The sequence below is a fragment of the Diplotaxodon limnothrissa genome, linkage group LG13, assembly GCF_057381915.1.
Source record: "Diplotaxodon limnothrissa isolate DT_005_m linkage group LG13, D_limnothrissa_male_GT1.1, whole genome shotgun sequence".
NCBI classification, from domain to species: Eukaryota; Metazoa; Chordata; class Actinopteri; order Cichliformes; family Cichlidae; genus Diplotaxodon; species Diplotaxodon limnothrissa.
The window spans coordinates 19,511,273-19,527,895 of record NC_140608.1 but is presented as its reverse complement, the minus strand read 5'-3'; positions in this window follow the sequence as shown (position 1 = coordinate 19,527,895).

Below are 16,623 nucleotides of genomic sequence, written 5' to 3'. Positions count from 1 at the left end.
ATGGATCAATCAAGAATAGCTTTATGAATTCCCAAAGAATGCCACCCTGATATATTTCCTTAAAAAAAAAGAAAAAGAAAATGGGCCACTCTCCTAACGAATCATAACAAGACTGATCAATGACACTGCAAATAATCTGACAATAAATTTGAACTTTTTCCTCCTTGGCTCTGGATTATGATGTTCGCGTCTCAGGCCAGTAGCTAATTTTTGAACGTGAGATAGCAAAAGAATTTGAGATTATTGAGGAGCTGGCAGCAATGAAAGGGACTAAGATGGGAAATGACTTGTTCGTGGATGTAAGTGCATACTTTGAGGCAGAAATAGGACTAAACTGGCAGGTGTTACAACTGATGGCTGTCTAAATCTGGCAGGGAAAAATATCTGACTTCTGAAGTGGTTGCAGTACAAAATGACTGAAATGATCCCAGAACTGAAACTGGTATTTTTGTATTGTATTATGCACCAGGTGGTCCTGTGTAAGCTAAATAGCTGCTAAATAGGGATGATGGCAGAGGTTGCTTCCTGTTAAAAGGGAATTGTTAGGGTTTCTAATATTGTAGGGTTTACCTTACAATATAAAGTACCTCGAGGCACAACTGTTGTTATGAATTGGTGCCATATAAACAAAAAGAAACTGAATCTAATTTAATTAAAGCATAATCTACTCTTTGTAGTAGCTTTTTCATGTGGCCCACCACAGCAATCCCAGCTTGTCAATTCTGTGTGCTTTGGATTAATTGCTCGCCCTTGTCTGGAAAGACAATTAGTACAGAAATGCCTAACAAATAATTTTATTATGATGGCATAAAAATAAAGGCCAAAGGATAACCAAAAAACATTTAACCACTTAACTAAAAGGTTGGGGACTAGCCAATATGAAACTGCCATTGCTAACAGAAGCTTTCTGTTAAAAATATATTCCAAAATCCTAAAATAAAGAAATGTTTAAAAGGTCTGTCATTGTTTCTGTTCAAAGTCACAACTGAAAAATAAGCAAACAAATCATTTGCAGGTAAACTGCTGTATTTGACATTAAACAGATACTCTATTATGACGAATGTCTTTGCTCCAACAGAGAAAATTCTTTTTCCTCTAAAAAGGAAACATACTGATGCAAACAACCTGTTTCAGCACACCAGTAATGACTGAGAGTTTAGTCTTGATTAAAATAAGTCTAAATTGGTCCAGTCTCTGATACCACAAATGGGAACAAAATACACAAAGCGTAAGCAGGAAGAAAAAGCCTCCATTAGCCTTCGCTGCAGCCACTGATGATTGATATGATAGCAAGCCCATTCAAACTGCAAATTTTACACATGATTGAGGCTCTATTGGATGTAATGAAATGGCCTTCCTGAATATTGCACTTGAGTGACTGTGTTACCACCAGTACAATAGCTGCTATTATAGTTTTGGGTCTTCAACCCATTTTTCATTGTACCAGGTCCAGTGTGTTATTAGCGCAGAACTCAGAGTGAACCCGCGCGGCTTTGGTTTCTTGCTGTTACGGATGTGACCGTTCTCTCCACTGGGAGCAATTCATAGTGTTAATTGACCACCGCAATCACTCAGCAGATTTATGGAAAGTCTGAAGGGTCACAGGAGACTTCCAGGGGAGACTATCCAGGGAGCAGGGCTAGCCTCTGAGCTGCAGCTGGGGGAATTTCTAGGCTTTCTAAGTACATTCATAAACTCCCTGCCTTTCTTCAGTGACCCCGGAGGAAATTTACATTATATAGAAGAACTGTATTTAAACAGGCCATAAAAGAAATGAAATAATCTTGTGGGTGTCCTTGTGTGGGAATGTTGCATTATAGCAACACTTTAATAATGGCGCAGCAGCAGTTATGATGAAGGAATCTGAAAAACAAACACAAAATCTATTATCTTCAAATACAGACATGACCCAGTTTGTTTCTATTTTTCATCCGCTCATCCAGATGTGCATAATTCACTGGGGGGGAGGAGCTGTAACACTGACAGACTGGGTGTGGGCATTGGGGCCCATCTGGCCGACTATAATCAGCTTTAAAACAAAAAAACAAAAAACGGTGCTACAGACAAATGAAGGATACAAGGCGCATGTAGAAAACCAAGGTTTCAAGCTACAGTAGCCAACATCCTCTTGAATCTGGATTCAAGATCCAATGTGCAATGTTGACACGGGGCAGTGAAAGGATGGGCCCTGGTTTTGAGTACTGAAACAATAGAAATGGTTTTGTTCATTGTTTATTCTCCAGTGCAGTGTGTCAGTATGTCAGCGTATTAGTTTGAACAAATGCATCTGGACACTCTTAATACTGTTTAATCCCCTCTGTCAGCCGGCCAGGGTTGTCCTCGTGCAAACACACCATCTCCAGTGTGTCTCTTGTCTTCAAACAGAGAAAGTAAGCATCCAATAACATATTCCTCGTGTTCCACAGCTGAACTTCACACTCGTGGAATAGCTGTTTTTGTTCATATTAAGGTAAGAGTGAACCTTCCGTTTCATTTTAATGCACTCGTCTTTCGTTTCTTGACTCAGGGCTTGTGTAGAGTGTTCAGAAGGAGCGCTTCTCCTTCTAAAAGGCTACTAATGCTGGCTTAATTTTGAATTTACTGGGTTGTTTTTGTGGACTGAATGGTTAGGAAATTGCTCCTACAGTTTAACATGGAGCAGTTAAGATTAATTGCCTTAGGCGTGCCAATAATTTTACAGTTATTATGTGATAAGCTCTATCACTTCTTCTGATGAAATGTGTTACAGCTTTTTTTGGTGAGAGTTGCCCAGCCATGATGATTTACAAGAGCTAGAAGTCTGTGTTTTGCTGTGTGGAGTCTAAACGCCATGCTCGCTTGCAGAAAAAGGCAGTACTAATGGGTTTGTGTTACATTACTAAATCAACTCGAGCTGTGAAGCGGCTCCCAGCAAACCTTTATGATCCATTAACCACCAGGGACGGTTTTGCCAGGGCCTCGGTGCCAGCTGGCAGAAACTGATGGGCCCATATCATAAGCAACCCCTGCCAGCGATAGCTTTACTGAGGTTTGCAGAACTCCCCCCACCGTTCTCTCGAGCTGATTACATACATGTTGTTTTCTCATTAGCCAAGGCTCCACGTGGTCCTGTCTCATGGAAATGTTTGATGGAACGAAGGTAAATGCGCTGTGAACAATGTGTTAGACTTGATGTCTGCAGACAGCTCGGGAAGGGAGACAAGTCTGTGGAGTGGTTTGAGTTTGGGTGGAGACAGCAGCATTTACTGTAGAACTGCAGACAAATATGCATGGACCCCACCCTAGGCTAGTGATCAACTCCTCTGTCATCAGTGTCTTTATCATGCAGACAGAGATTGATATCCAAGGATCAGATTCCCTGGGATTCCTCCTGCAAAAGAAAGTCCCATTTTTCAAACATTTGGAAACATGAAAGGTTTCTGTAGCACCGCTCGACTGTTTTATTGTGTTACCCGTGAAAGCTGGCAGCGCTCTGCAATATCTACACACAAATGAACGCCTCGTTTTCCAAGTTGCTTTTTGACATTTATCAGTGCACGGCTCCTTTCTGAATATCCTTAATGAAATCTTTATGACTTTTTTTTTTTTTAAGTTATGAGGCTGTTACAGTTAAATGCTGAAATCTTTTGAATTTGCAAAGCCTTTTCTCCCGAGTACACTTGTATCTTAGGGGTTTGTGGATGACTAATCGTCTAATGTTTCATGGCTCATGTTTTTAATGGGTGAGTAAAGGCAAGAACAAAAGAGAGCAGAACTATGCAAAAAAATAAAATAAATAAACTCGACTAAAGGATGACAAAAGCGTGGGATTTTCTTTACATTGTAAAAGGTAATCATATGGATTGCATGTAATCCCACTGCATGTAATATCTCTATTTTTTTCAAAATCGTACTCTTTGCTCGGAAGTGAATGTGATCTACCTACACGCCCATGGTTTCCAAACTGCATTTGTTTTATGACTCTTCAGTCAGATGGATGCAGGGGAATTCCAGGAAACAGAACTTTTATCAGAGTTTTAAAACATTAGCAAGCCAGAGCGAAGGCTGTTAAACTAACATGCATTCATTGAGTAGACACTGTTATCTAGGTCACAGGTAAATGAGATAGGCAAATCAGAGATCCCCTCCTCCTTTAGAATGAGGCACTTTCACTGGGTTGGCTACCGAGCAAGGAGAGGTGGAGCAGAGGGTCATGGTGGGCATGAGCAATAGAGACTAACAACAATACTTCAAAGCCTCTTTGTATTTTGGTTTGTATTTGATCCATTGTCTCTGATGCTCTTTAGGGACCACCGCTAACAAGGCATCGTCTTACTCGGGTTGACAGAGTTTTGTATAGCTAAGATTCCCTGAGAGATTAGGTTCAGGTGAACCTCGGGGTTAGAACAGAGTGGGCAGAAAAGGGAGTTCATCATTGTTGTAGGCTGTGTCTGCCAGAATAGAGGACAGTTTGATACCAATGTTTAAATGGCAGCTTCAGAGTTTTATACGCATTAGAAGTTGTAATTGATGAACACTTTTGAACACTTTTGTTCAAGTACGAAAAATGTGCAACGCGGAAACCCCCCCCCCCCAATAGATAAGCAAAATGACTGTTTCTTTATCTCGTAGGGATTGTAAATCCCTTTTAGAGGATTATCACAACGGCCCATTTTATTCCTCACCAGATTTTCCCTCCTCCATAATTGCCATTTGCGTCTATCTCTCTTTCTCCCTCTCTCTCTCAGTGGCAAAATTGATGGGTGGAATATCTTGAGAAATATGCAAATAAAAGCCAAAGAAGGAAACATCTCAGAGGCACACCACAATGAATGAGAATTTGAAGGATGCTAATTAAACAATGTCATGATTTATTGTTAGTAACAAAACATTTACTGTTTCAATCCCAAAGGCTTGGCTTCCTGGAAAATGTAGCATTTGGTCACAGCTTTGTTAACTTATTCGCTTCAGTTTGGGTTGCACTGAGGGTTTCGGGAAAAAAAAACCCTCCTGACAGCCAGTATAATATGACCTAGATTATAGCCTCTGTGCCTGCTTTTGCCATTTTTACATCAATAAAGTTTTATTACGCTGTATTTGGATTTATACAAACATTCAAGGTAAGTGATTAATTAGCAACCCCCGAACACCAAACGAGTTTAATCATGCAGCGAGTTTTAGCCATTACAAGCTGTCAGAGTTTTCTTATCTTGACAACAACTCTAAACTGTTTACTGCTTGTAAAACTGTTGTGTAGCCTCACACGTTTTAATTGAAAAGGCTTCCTAGAAAGCCTCCCTACATCGACATGTGCAGCTCCCCGGGTTCAGAGCGCAGGCTTTTGGCTGGCTCGTGAATGGACAGGACAGAGATGTTATCTGGCCTTAGGGAGGATGTTTGCGGAGTGGGAGTGGAAGGGCTGTGGGGCTTCAGTGTGCTAATGCAACTAAGAGCCAGGAAGGCAGAGTGTTGACTCTGCAGATTTCAGCCAGCTACTGATGGCTACGGGGCTAAATACTGACCCCATGGACTAATAAAGAAAATCACCTCGGGCACGAGCCGCAGGGGTCAGAGGTAATGGCGTGGCTGCGAAAAACAGAGGCCGCAGCTTTCGATGACGACTCTGCCTAATTGAAATGACAGTTGAAGACCAGTGGGGGTAACAGTGTTTATTTACGTCTTTGTTACGCGGTGAGCAAGCACAAAGATATGCCGGGCCTGGCCATCGATGACATCGCTCCTGTATGCTGTCTGGCTCCGGGATCTCTGCGCTAGTACAATAAGGACTTCCTGTCTGCCATCAGATTCCCCGGCATTCGACCCAGGCCCCGGAATGAGGCGAGGCGGAGCCGTGGATGTGGTTTTGTGAAAGAATATAAGTCCTAATCAGACTGACACCATGGGCCTGTTCCATTCTTTTGACCTACCAGCTGACCCTCAATCTGATCTGCTGTCTATTTCAGAGCCACAGCGGTCTGCTATTTGCTAAAGTTGTATGGATTTTAGCTTCCTGTGCTCCAACAGCCTTAGGGAGACGTTGAGCCTGGCTGTCAAGACCCTGTTTCACACTGCTGATGTCAGCATTTCTCTTAAAGCTCTACCGCAAGTCTGGTGACAAACTAGTTGCTGTATAGCTAGAAATGTGTTCTGCTTGTCATAGAAAAAAAGGTCGGAGGCAATAAGCGCATGTTCCCAGCAGCAATATTGCTGAAACAACAAACAGTGGAATATAAGAGGCCAGAGGCTTAATCCTTTATTCCATTCAGTAACAACAAGGGGACCTAGAGAGAAAAAGACAGAAAAGGAGCCGCAGAACAACATACACTCGAAAATGTAAAGAATATAGCACGTAAAAAAAACCCCTGATATTGCTATCTGAAGAAACAGAGGAAGGCAGCATTCATGGTCTCCTGTTTCACTGGGGTCAAGGTGAAAGAGCAACCTTCAGCAACCCGAGTACTAAAACAGCCTGCTGCTGTCTAGCATGACTAGACATTCAGCATTAATGGCCTCCTGAGAGGACCTTCAGCACAGGAGGAAAAGAACACAAATACTCCCCTCTCACACCCGAGGAGCTTATACGAGTGGCAGCGTAGAGCACTGACACCAAATTGATCCAAGTTTCCAGAGCATGCCAGGTGACTGAACAATGGACACGGTAGATGTAGTGGAAATGACAAACGTATGCATCTTGATGATATCTGAGACAAATGATAGTTTTTTTCCCCCTCTAAACAGTTTTTTTATAGCAGATAAACCACCACACATGTAATTTTCCAACATGTCATTTCCTGTGCAAGGATGACATAAATAACATTTTTGATAATAGGACGCTGCGAGTTCTGAAGAAAAAAAGCTGCCTTGTGTCATGTAAATTCTGATCGCCGCAACAAGTTGAGTGCGCTTGTGGTCATTTGAAAAGCAGGAAGCAGGAAATGAGCAACTATTGTGCTGCCTCCTCTTTAATTCAGCCGAAGGTTCAGGTTTCTGTCGTCACTTCAGTCCATGAAGACTAAAACGATCACAGCCCTGCTTCCTCAAATGTTGGCAAATGTGCGTGAACACGGGATGCCTGCCATAGGTGATTTATACGTACACAGTACATTTGATCTCATTGTGTTTCCAGGGTTTTGCTAAAGTCATTAATTCTAATATTGTGCTCTCAAAGGCGGCCTTTGTGGCGCTTTTGTAGCTTTTTTGTTAGACTGACATAGAAAAAAAAGTGTTCAAGTGCCCTTCCCTTTGCTTCCTTAACATCTTGGACAAAGATTTTGTGCAGTCTTTTGTTTGTTTTCCAGTGTTCAGTGGGCTTCTCCTCAGCCTGAGATATATCCAGCTAAATATGCACCCACATGCACACACGCAATAAAAAAACAAGTTAAAAACATGACGAACGGACTACAAGTCCTGAAGGGAAATGTGCCAGAGAAGGGAAAATAACATATCAGATGTAACAGCACATGCTTTATTGATTCTTTGTAGCATAGGACATGCTGTACTAATCAGACAGGTTGGCACAGTAAAGTGGATAAACAAGCTCAAAAGTCTTCCATGACAGGCTGCATTTATTTTTAGATTTGCTCCGAGCAAAACATACATATAGAAAAATCCGCCTATAGTTCAATTTTGACCTTAAACTCAAATTACTGTTCTCTTGTACTGATGTGAACCACACCCTCCCAGACACCTATGCAAGATGAAACGGAGCAGAGACTTGCAAGTAATGGAGCTTTTTTCATTAACTGGAACTATCTATGGACATACGGCAAAAAAATGAAAACATGTAGACAATAACAATTATAATAATACACAATAAGAATTACACTGAAAACTGGCTGCTGTTTATATTTCAGCCCTTGTTAAGACAAACCAAAGACAGATATACTTCTACAGTATACAGTACGACTACACACAGTATAATAGTGTGGTGTATACACACTTGTAACGCACTTTACGGCCTTTCACATAACTTGTCTGTTAGAGCTCACTGAATCTTTCTTCTCTTTGTTAGTCTTTAAAAGTTGCAGGATTTCTCTCTGGTCCCATTTGTTTTATTCACGGCTATTTCCAAAAAGTAAACACATTCCCGTCTCATTCATCCATGACATGAATTTAATTAGAAGTTTCGCCTGTAGCTCTCTCAGAGGGGTCAGTGCCTTTCGAAAAAAAAAGAAAGAAAAAGATCTGATTTATGTGTCCTTAAAAGGAGGAAATTTATCTGTGTGGAAAAAAACTTGATCAGCATTCAAATATCTTTCTTAATCTGCTCCGATAGCTTAAGTCAGCAGACAAATTCAGACTTGCCTTCAAGCCTTTTTGTTCAGAACTTTCTCCCATGAACTATATAAACTATAAATTTGTCAACTCAGTCAAAACCAATAACAAATCCTTGGCTAACTAGAATTTATATTATTTTCGATGACTCATAGCATTAAGAAGGATAACTTTTCTCACTCGACCACATGCTGACAATTTGTCCCCCCCTCCGAAAAAAAAAAAATCAGGCTAACAAAACGCGAACAGACAAAGCCAATCTTTCATAGAAAACGCACACGGTGTCTGAAAGGGTTATTTAAAATTATTCTGAAGCTTCGGACCTCTGTCATATCTATAATGCCATTGACCTGTTGGCAAGCTTCACCTCCTAGTGCTAACACTTCAATGAAAACCTCATGAGGCCACGGTAAATTTGTTGCAAAGAAAAGACGTCCACGAACAGCGCTGATCGGGCTGAGGCCCGTGACTATTGTTGCCATCTGCTCACCATTTCCTCCTGCAAAGAAGATAATTGAATCTGAAATCACTTCTCTCTCTTGGTTTAAGAGCGAGGGTCGTGTCTGTGACTAAAGTCTCCACCACAATAGTTCGGGCTCTTGTTTGTATTCTTTATGAAGCTATTTCACCCCGTGGTCGTCTCTTGCAACATCTGCCCCTCGCCTTCCAGATAAATATGGACCATCTAATCACCTGCCACACTTAATTAAAACCCCCATCAGTGGCTTTACGAGAGCCATCGAAGGGCACGGTGCCCGAAGGGGGTCGTGCAGATAAGACTTCAGCGTGTGCTTTGCAAGGTCTTTGCACAATAGAGGATGCTAAAAATCTTTAAGCTGGTTTGGTGAAAATAGGTCAACGCTGGCAGCTGTGGGTAACATGTCCCTCGCCTGGCCTGTGGTCCAGCACGCCCCTCGTCGTCTTTAACACCCTTTGTGCCACCATCTCGGCACTAATCTGTCTTTTCACTGAGTGTTAAAATTAATTTGCAGTGATTTCTATGAGGGCAGAGACGTCGTTAGGAAACCTCAAAGGGAGAACAAATGGACAAGTTGCCAATAGTGGGCCTTTGTCCTCAGCCTGCCCCTTTCTAAATACCCATGACAGCAGCTTTGAAATGCCTGCCTGATGAGGCTCAGATGCTCTGGCTGGGGACATCACAGTGACCGTACTTGTCCGGCTGTGAAAAACATCTCATGACAGAGACAAAGTCAGCACAGCATACAATGAAAAGGACCAGATTCCAGAACTGCCAGTCAGAGTCCAGACTGCACTGCCCCGGTGATGTATCTCAATCTGAACTTACAGATAAAGCTTAATTTTATTTCTTGCTTTATTTCCTCCGCGCTATCTCGACAGCGTAGCTCCCGCCGGACCACATCAGTGAAAAGAGATAACTGTATTGCTTCAGAGAGCTTGGCTTCAACACAAAATGGTGTTCCCATGGGAAAATCAGAGACACAACTGTTTAGCTGAGCTTTCCAGTACTGCTCATAATGCCATTAATTGTGTGCAGGGAGAGTTGGAGAAAGAGGTTGGCCGCAGAGAGCTCCAGAGGAAGCCACATTGTGTAAAGCAGGTTTGTGTGAGACCGCTGCAATCTGCTGAGTTACAACCCCGATTCTCCTGCTCACGTCTTCTATCTTTTATCCCTTTTTTTTCCTTTCTTATCTTTCCCTATTTAATCTTTCTCTGTTTATATCTCTCATCCACCCCTACTCCTGACACATAAACGCTCTCTCACTGTTTTAGATTAATGACACAAACATTTTTGCAGTTTACAGCCGTGTGAGCCAGTTTTTCTCCTTCAGCCTTACCTTCGCCCTATAAAAATGGATAAACCTATAAATGCACAGGGGAGACACGGCAGGATTAAAGTGAGAAATCGAGAGCAAATGAGTAAAAGTGTGAGGAGGGCAGTTGTGGGTGGGTATGGTGGGAGAGTTCCTCTCATCAAATTAAACTTCAATCACCGTCAAAGACACACTCAGATTCCAGACAGCCAATCAGCCAATCTAAGACAAATGATTTTGTTAAGCTTTCCTGCCACACTGGGCGTGGGAACGGCGCAGATTCTCATAAAAAAAAGGAGCTTGTAAATTATTTCCCTCCTGCTTCAAAGACCTGAACAACTGAAAAGAAAAAGATATGTGTTTACATGTGGTGTTTCTCTGTTGTTGTCTTGGGTCTGTCAGTCTCAGCTGAGTGGATGGGAGTGCAAACAATATCGGGGATCTACAACCGTCTGCTCACGTGCAACTGACTGAGACACGGGACACAAAAGGATGTCATCTTTCATTCTCGTGGATAAATAAAGCTCTTCAAGCATCATTTAAACCAGGGGGTATGCATTACGCTTTATTTGAGGCAGCATTTTGATCAAAGCTGCTCGGAGGAAGTTTTTTCTCTTCCCCCCTCCCAGCCTCACACATCCCGCAATCCACTCCCCCCACCCCGCCAAACCCCGTCTGCCTTGCTGTTGCTAATCACTGGTGGTCTCCTGACTGCCAACGGTAATTGATTAGAGAGAGGAGCGCTGGTTGGCGAGGAGGGGGGAATGGAGGGGAAAGTTCAGCCCAGAAGTTCTCAAGGTCACTGCCCTTTTCTTCCCCCGTCTGAACTTCTTTTCTCATGCTATTAGGTATCAGCCACAGGGGAAACTGCAAATATTTGGCTCACTCTGTATGACTTCCAAGAGGTTTGGTGGTGGCGAGCACAAACAGGATGGTTTACGTAAGCAAAATGGATGCATCTGCTGAAGAGAAACACGATGGCGAAAAGGCTCAGAGTTTGCAATGTGTTGATTTAGGAACTCAACATCCTTGAATGAATAGGATTATTTTTGTAGACCTCCCCCAACATCGATGGTTCCCGAATGCCGCCACATTGTTTGGCCTCTGTGTGGCCACTCAGCATCCTTCACAATATAAAGACAGCTCAGTGGATGTTATTCTGATGAAATAACTCACTCCGTTCATCCTGATTTTACAGGAAGATGTGACATTCTTTGCCCCTGGAAAGTGACTCACACTGCCGTTTTGTTTAGTAAATGCAATTATGGACCGGTTGAACCGTTCTCCTTTTCTTTGAAAAAGAGTCACGAAAAATACTCTTTCACTTTCCTTTTTTTGTGCGTGTGAGTGCTCTGTATGACCAAACAGGGTCATGTTCACAGTATGGACACAGGGCCTACGTGTATGGAAACATGACTGTCACAGGAAATGTTCAACATGTTTCACAGAAACGCAGCCGAGCAAGAGGTGAGGGCGTTTTAGAGAGGCGCCCTCCCAGTGCTGCGGGCTAGTGTTGATGTTGGCTTCACGGTTGTCTCGGGGATGCCCAGAGTTTACCACTCTCTGGTTGCGAGGCCAGTAAAAAACACTCAGAGCATGCTCAGATGCTCACAGACCTATGTCTGGACATGTAGGCTAACTCACAGAGAGCGATGAGGACTAAGTGATGTAACTTTATGAATGTAAGGAAAACGTCAAACAAACCCAAGAGGCAAAGTTAAAGACAAATAATTAGAGTAGCTCGGAATTTATATCATCACTCAGGGAGTGCAGACTGTTGGGTTTCCATATTTGTCTCAGTCATCTCTCCCACTTTTTTGCCCCAGGCTGTAGCAGCTGTAAAGCATTCATCTTTGTCTGCTCTGTCACTTACACTGTCTCTCAGCATTCATCATAAGGAACTCATTTTTCATAAATCTGCCAGTAAGGTCGCAGATTTTCAGCTAATTTCAAACACAACCCATATAAAGGAGATGGAACATTAATCCTACATATATCTTTTCGTTCCCCTACTGCTTAGGTATATTCAAACAACATGTAAAAAGGATTATGACAAAACTTGATATTCTTGCAAATACCAGATCAAGATATCATAAAAGCCAGCCGCACTAGGCTGCGAATGAAAAGCACTTGTGTGGTTTAACTTTATCCAGACTTGTGAATGCCAGTGGAGGTCCTTTTTAAGAAGTGGTGGGCTCTGTTTTCTGTCCTGTCAGCGTTGTGCATCTGCTCTCCACTGCCCCCCTTTGTTGGGCTTGAAGTATTGATAGTGATTATGTCAGAGACCCTATTTTCTAGTTCCCCTCATAAAAGCACTGCATATTTCTGATGATGCACACCAACTTGTGCCATTTTATATTGATTTTAGATTATTTTCTCGTAAATCTTTAACCCCCAAAACAGTGGAAAGTATGTCATTTTGTCTAATGTCTATAGAGCCAGTAGCTCTCAGCTTGGTTCTGTGCTGTATAGCTTTGCTGTCATATTCATGTCTGAGGAAAACTAACCATATACGTTCTCATCTGCAGCTAAAAGCAAAAGTCAGGGTGCTTATTTTAGATTACCTTTCTTCCAGTAGAAACTACCATGCAGGTCTTTGAGTGATGCAATATAAAAGCACCAGAAAGCAACAAAGAGTCTTCAACTTGGCGCTAAGCCTATCAATAGTCAACTGGCTTCACACTGAAATCATTTCAAACTTCTGTTATTTATGTTAAAAAAATAATAATTTCTGGAATATTACCAAAAGCAAAAATCCAGTTTTATTGGAGCTTTACTGGGTTGAACCTGTTATTTGAATATGGTCGACACAATTAATTTTATCACAGATAAAAAAAAAAAGAATATTAAACTGGGATTTCATTAATTGTAGGTGAATAAACACCTTGAAACTTGAAAGGTGAGACGCAAACAGAAACAGCGTCAAAGAAACAAACAGCAGTGGCTTCCTTTCGCTCCAGGAAAGGTGAGAGGTGGGTACTCAGGGAGGAGTAATTATTCCCATCACTCTACCGTCACTGTATGGGCGTGAGAAAAAAAGCACGCATATCATCTTTTCATACAAGCCTTCGATGTGGGTGGTGTGGTAAAATGGTTTTAAGCTGATGCTGGATGATTTATCAAGTAGCAGAGAACAGGACTGGGCCTGTGGAATGAAGGAAATGTCATCTGATGCCATACGGGTTGTATGAGCCAAGCATCCGCAAGCCCATATTCTCACCTGTGTCCAAACACGCTGACTGATGACCTCCAGAGAAACTGAACACTGCCTCATATTAATATAACAATCTGCACTAGACACACACACACACATATACATATATATATATATACATGCATATATGTACACATACATTTACAACATATTTAAAGACATACTAAACCATTAAAAAAAAGTTATCATCTCATCACCTTGGGTCATGGCCAATGTGGATATTACTTTGATATGTTTCACTAACACCCCTATATACTGCTCTAAACATGACAAAACTGCCCCAAGATCCGATCTGATGTATCAGGTATCAAGATCACGGTGCCAGGCACCACTGGAGGTTACGAGGCTGTGACGAGCACCGCTGTAATACCGAGGTCCTCTGAAACAAGAGTGTATCTGAACTGCTTATCATATCAAAGCATGCTGATTAAGGCAAGCATTCATTTCAAGTGTTCACCTAAGCTGAGGAGCATGAATTGGTGGCTAAGCAACATATGTTGTAGCCGGGTGTTTGTGCTGAGTGCAGGCACTATGGCTTTTATCACACAGCAGCATTTTATGCCAAAGGACGGGACGGTTTCTTGTCTTATTTCAGTCCACAGAAGCTGAGCTGGTTATTGTGAAATAAGTGTGCTTAGTAGTATAATCAGCAGCCAGTCACAGGCATGGCAAAAGCAAATGCAGTAAAACAACGAGCTCGGAGGTGCCCGTGGAGAAAGAGCCCTCAATGTTTTTCGGGCAGGCTGTTCTGTTGCTCGTGTTTGCGTGGTGAAAAGGATCCTCTGAGGAAGCAGGAGAAAAAGATTAATGGGGCCCCTCTGCATGCACACTCGGATCAACGGGGATCAGGTGAGAAGGAGACTATCCAGATTACAGTGGAGGATCTGGGAATAGTTAACACTAACTTCAGCCTGTTTGATGAGGACTCTCTGACCCCGAGGAACAGCATGTCTCGCTCAGCAAGCTCTGTGTATGCCTGCTCAAGAGCTCTGAAAAAGAAAAGGCTGAAGCCTCTGTCTTCACTCTCTGTACAGCCCCAGGCTGAAGCAGCAGTCACTTCTAGCAATGGAGAAGATGATGAGCAAGAGGATGAAGTGTTGTCTGGAAGCAAGTTGGATCCTGAAAACTTTTTGACACCACCTGTCATCAATCTGATTCCACCTACGCCCTCTGACTTTGCAGAGATTGATAAATTCTTTGAAATGAATTCAGAGGAAAGTGTGACACACACAACTGGCATTGACGGAAGCGTTGCTGCTTGTGACCAGGACGAGGATAAAACAAAGAGTGTGGAGACTGAGCAGCCAAAAAAAGTATGTGTACTGGCTGAGAGTACGGCCAATAGTGAAGTCGAACCTGAGAGGGGCCTTAGGGATGAGCTTGGAGAACAAAGAGAGGCTGTGTCAATTAAAAATAAAGAGAAAACTAAGGGTGAGCTCTTCCGAACCACCTTCCAGGTGGCTCCTCTCCCTGAGCTTCAGGAAAAAAGTGAGTCTAACAGTTTTATTTAAATGTACACTACAGTTAGTCCTTTTCTGCCAGGAGCTAGTTGGATGAGAAGATAAATATCAAAGGATTTCTTTTTTTTTTGGTTTTCAGTGGTGAGGTAGCACAGCCCAGCCTGGCCAAAACACTGAGACCACCTAGCTTAGCTTTGAATAGTGTCCCTTCAAAAACTCCAAAGCAGTCCTGTTTCCATGTTGCATACTCCAAAGTCAAAATATCTCGTGTTTTTGCATTAAACTCTGTCCAGGTAAGACTTTCAATGCACTGCAGACTGATCTCATAAAACACATTTGATGCATCACAGAAGGAAAGGCACAGATGCAAATAATAAATGTCAGAGTTGCATCAGCGGCCTCGTGCTCTGCATCCGCTCCATCCTGCAACGTAACGAGCTGACACAGCTAAATAGAGCACAGCTAAATATAAAGTTGGCAATGAGGCAAAAGAGAAAGAAAGAACAAAAGAAAAGTATGTGTTTCCTTTATCGTGTTTTATTTCAAGCAGATTTAAGTTGTTGTTTCCTTCTCTATCACAGGGAGCTTCAACACTGGAATAAATCTGTTACCATTTACTGAGCACAACTTGGGTGAGTTTTGATGACATGAACTTGCAAGTGGTTGTGTTTAAACCTTTTTTGTAAGCTTTAGGAAAAAAAACTTAGGTGTGAGGTAAATGACACCAGATGATGATTCTCTTCATCCAACCATTAAAGCTCCTGTGCTGCCTCGTGGTTTTGATCTTAGCTCCCTGTTCACATTAAAATTGCAGGCATTATTTGACACGGTTACAGTACCTCGAAAGCCTCCTTGGGGAGTTGCAGAAGTTTCCCTTTGTTGGAATCTCTTTTTTGCCATTGTGTGTGTATTCCCAGTGTGTAACTGGTCAAGCCGTTCCCAGGTTTTGGGTTCCTGTGACTCAGCATGCTCTCCTCCCTCTCTCAAAGAGATGACTCTCTTTTCAAACCAGAGCTGGACAATAACACTGGAAACGATAAGCATCGCTTTTGCCTATCCATTACATAAATGTGCTGAAAAGTTCTGAATCTCAAGCTTTGCTTTGTCACTGACCCTGTGTGTGTGTGTTTAAACAGTTGCCAAACTCTGTCACGCACAAACTTGGAGCGTTTAGTGTGTCTGCAGGTGTGGGTGCAAGGATGCAATGTGTTTGTCTGTGCCAACCAGTCAAGGGTAAGACATCTTATTTGCGTTTTGACGTGTCCCGATGGAGCCGATTCAGACTAGGAATGAAGTTCATCGTTCCATTGTTGGAGTTTTCACCCTTTTAAGGCAACATCAGGCCGGGTCCCTCAGCCTGCACCAAATTCCCTGTCCTTTGTTTTGGTTGGCATTGAGGGGTACAGCTACCCTCCATTACCATTCTCAGACACATCTCCATCTTGTGCCCATTCTGCCATTCATGGTGAAAAGAAGTCATGGATTCAGACTGGAAGCGATTTTCTCAGCACTTCAAAGACACACTGTCATGTCTGAGGTCGGCTAGAGGATGGTGCTCCTACATGTCTTCGCATTAAGCCAAGATTCATCACTTTCCTTAGGTGGCTGTTCAAGTCAAGGCGGTTGTGTTTTGCACTGAGTGTTCTGAATCTGCTTTGCAGCAGACTAGACTTTTGATCCTTCCCAGAGTGACTCAAGAGCAGCCAGGTGATGAAGAGAGTGCCAGCTCGCTGCCCCCCCTCTATGCACTTCACTGTCTCTCCAGCTCTCAGACAAGATTCCACTGCTGACACGCATAAACCAATTACGCTGTCTTATCTGATTCTGACTCCATCTGAACCCCAATCCATGTCAAACCAGCCTTTCAGAGACAGGCCCCTGAAATGAAAAACACGCGTTAAAG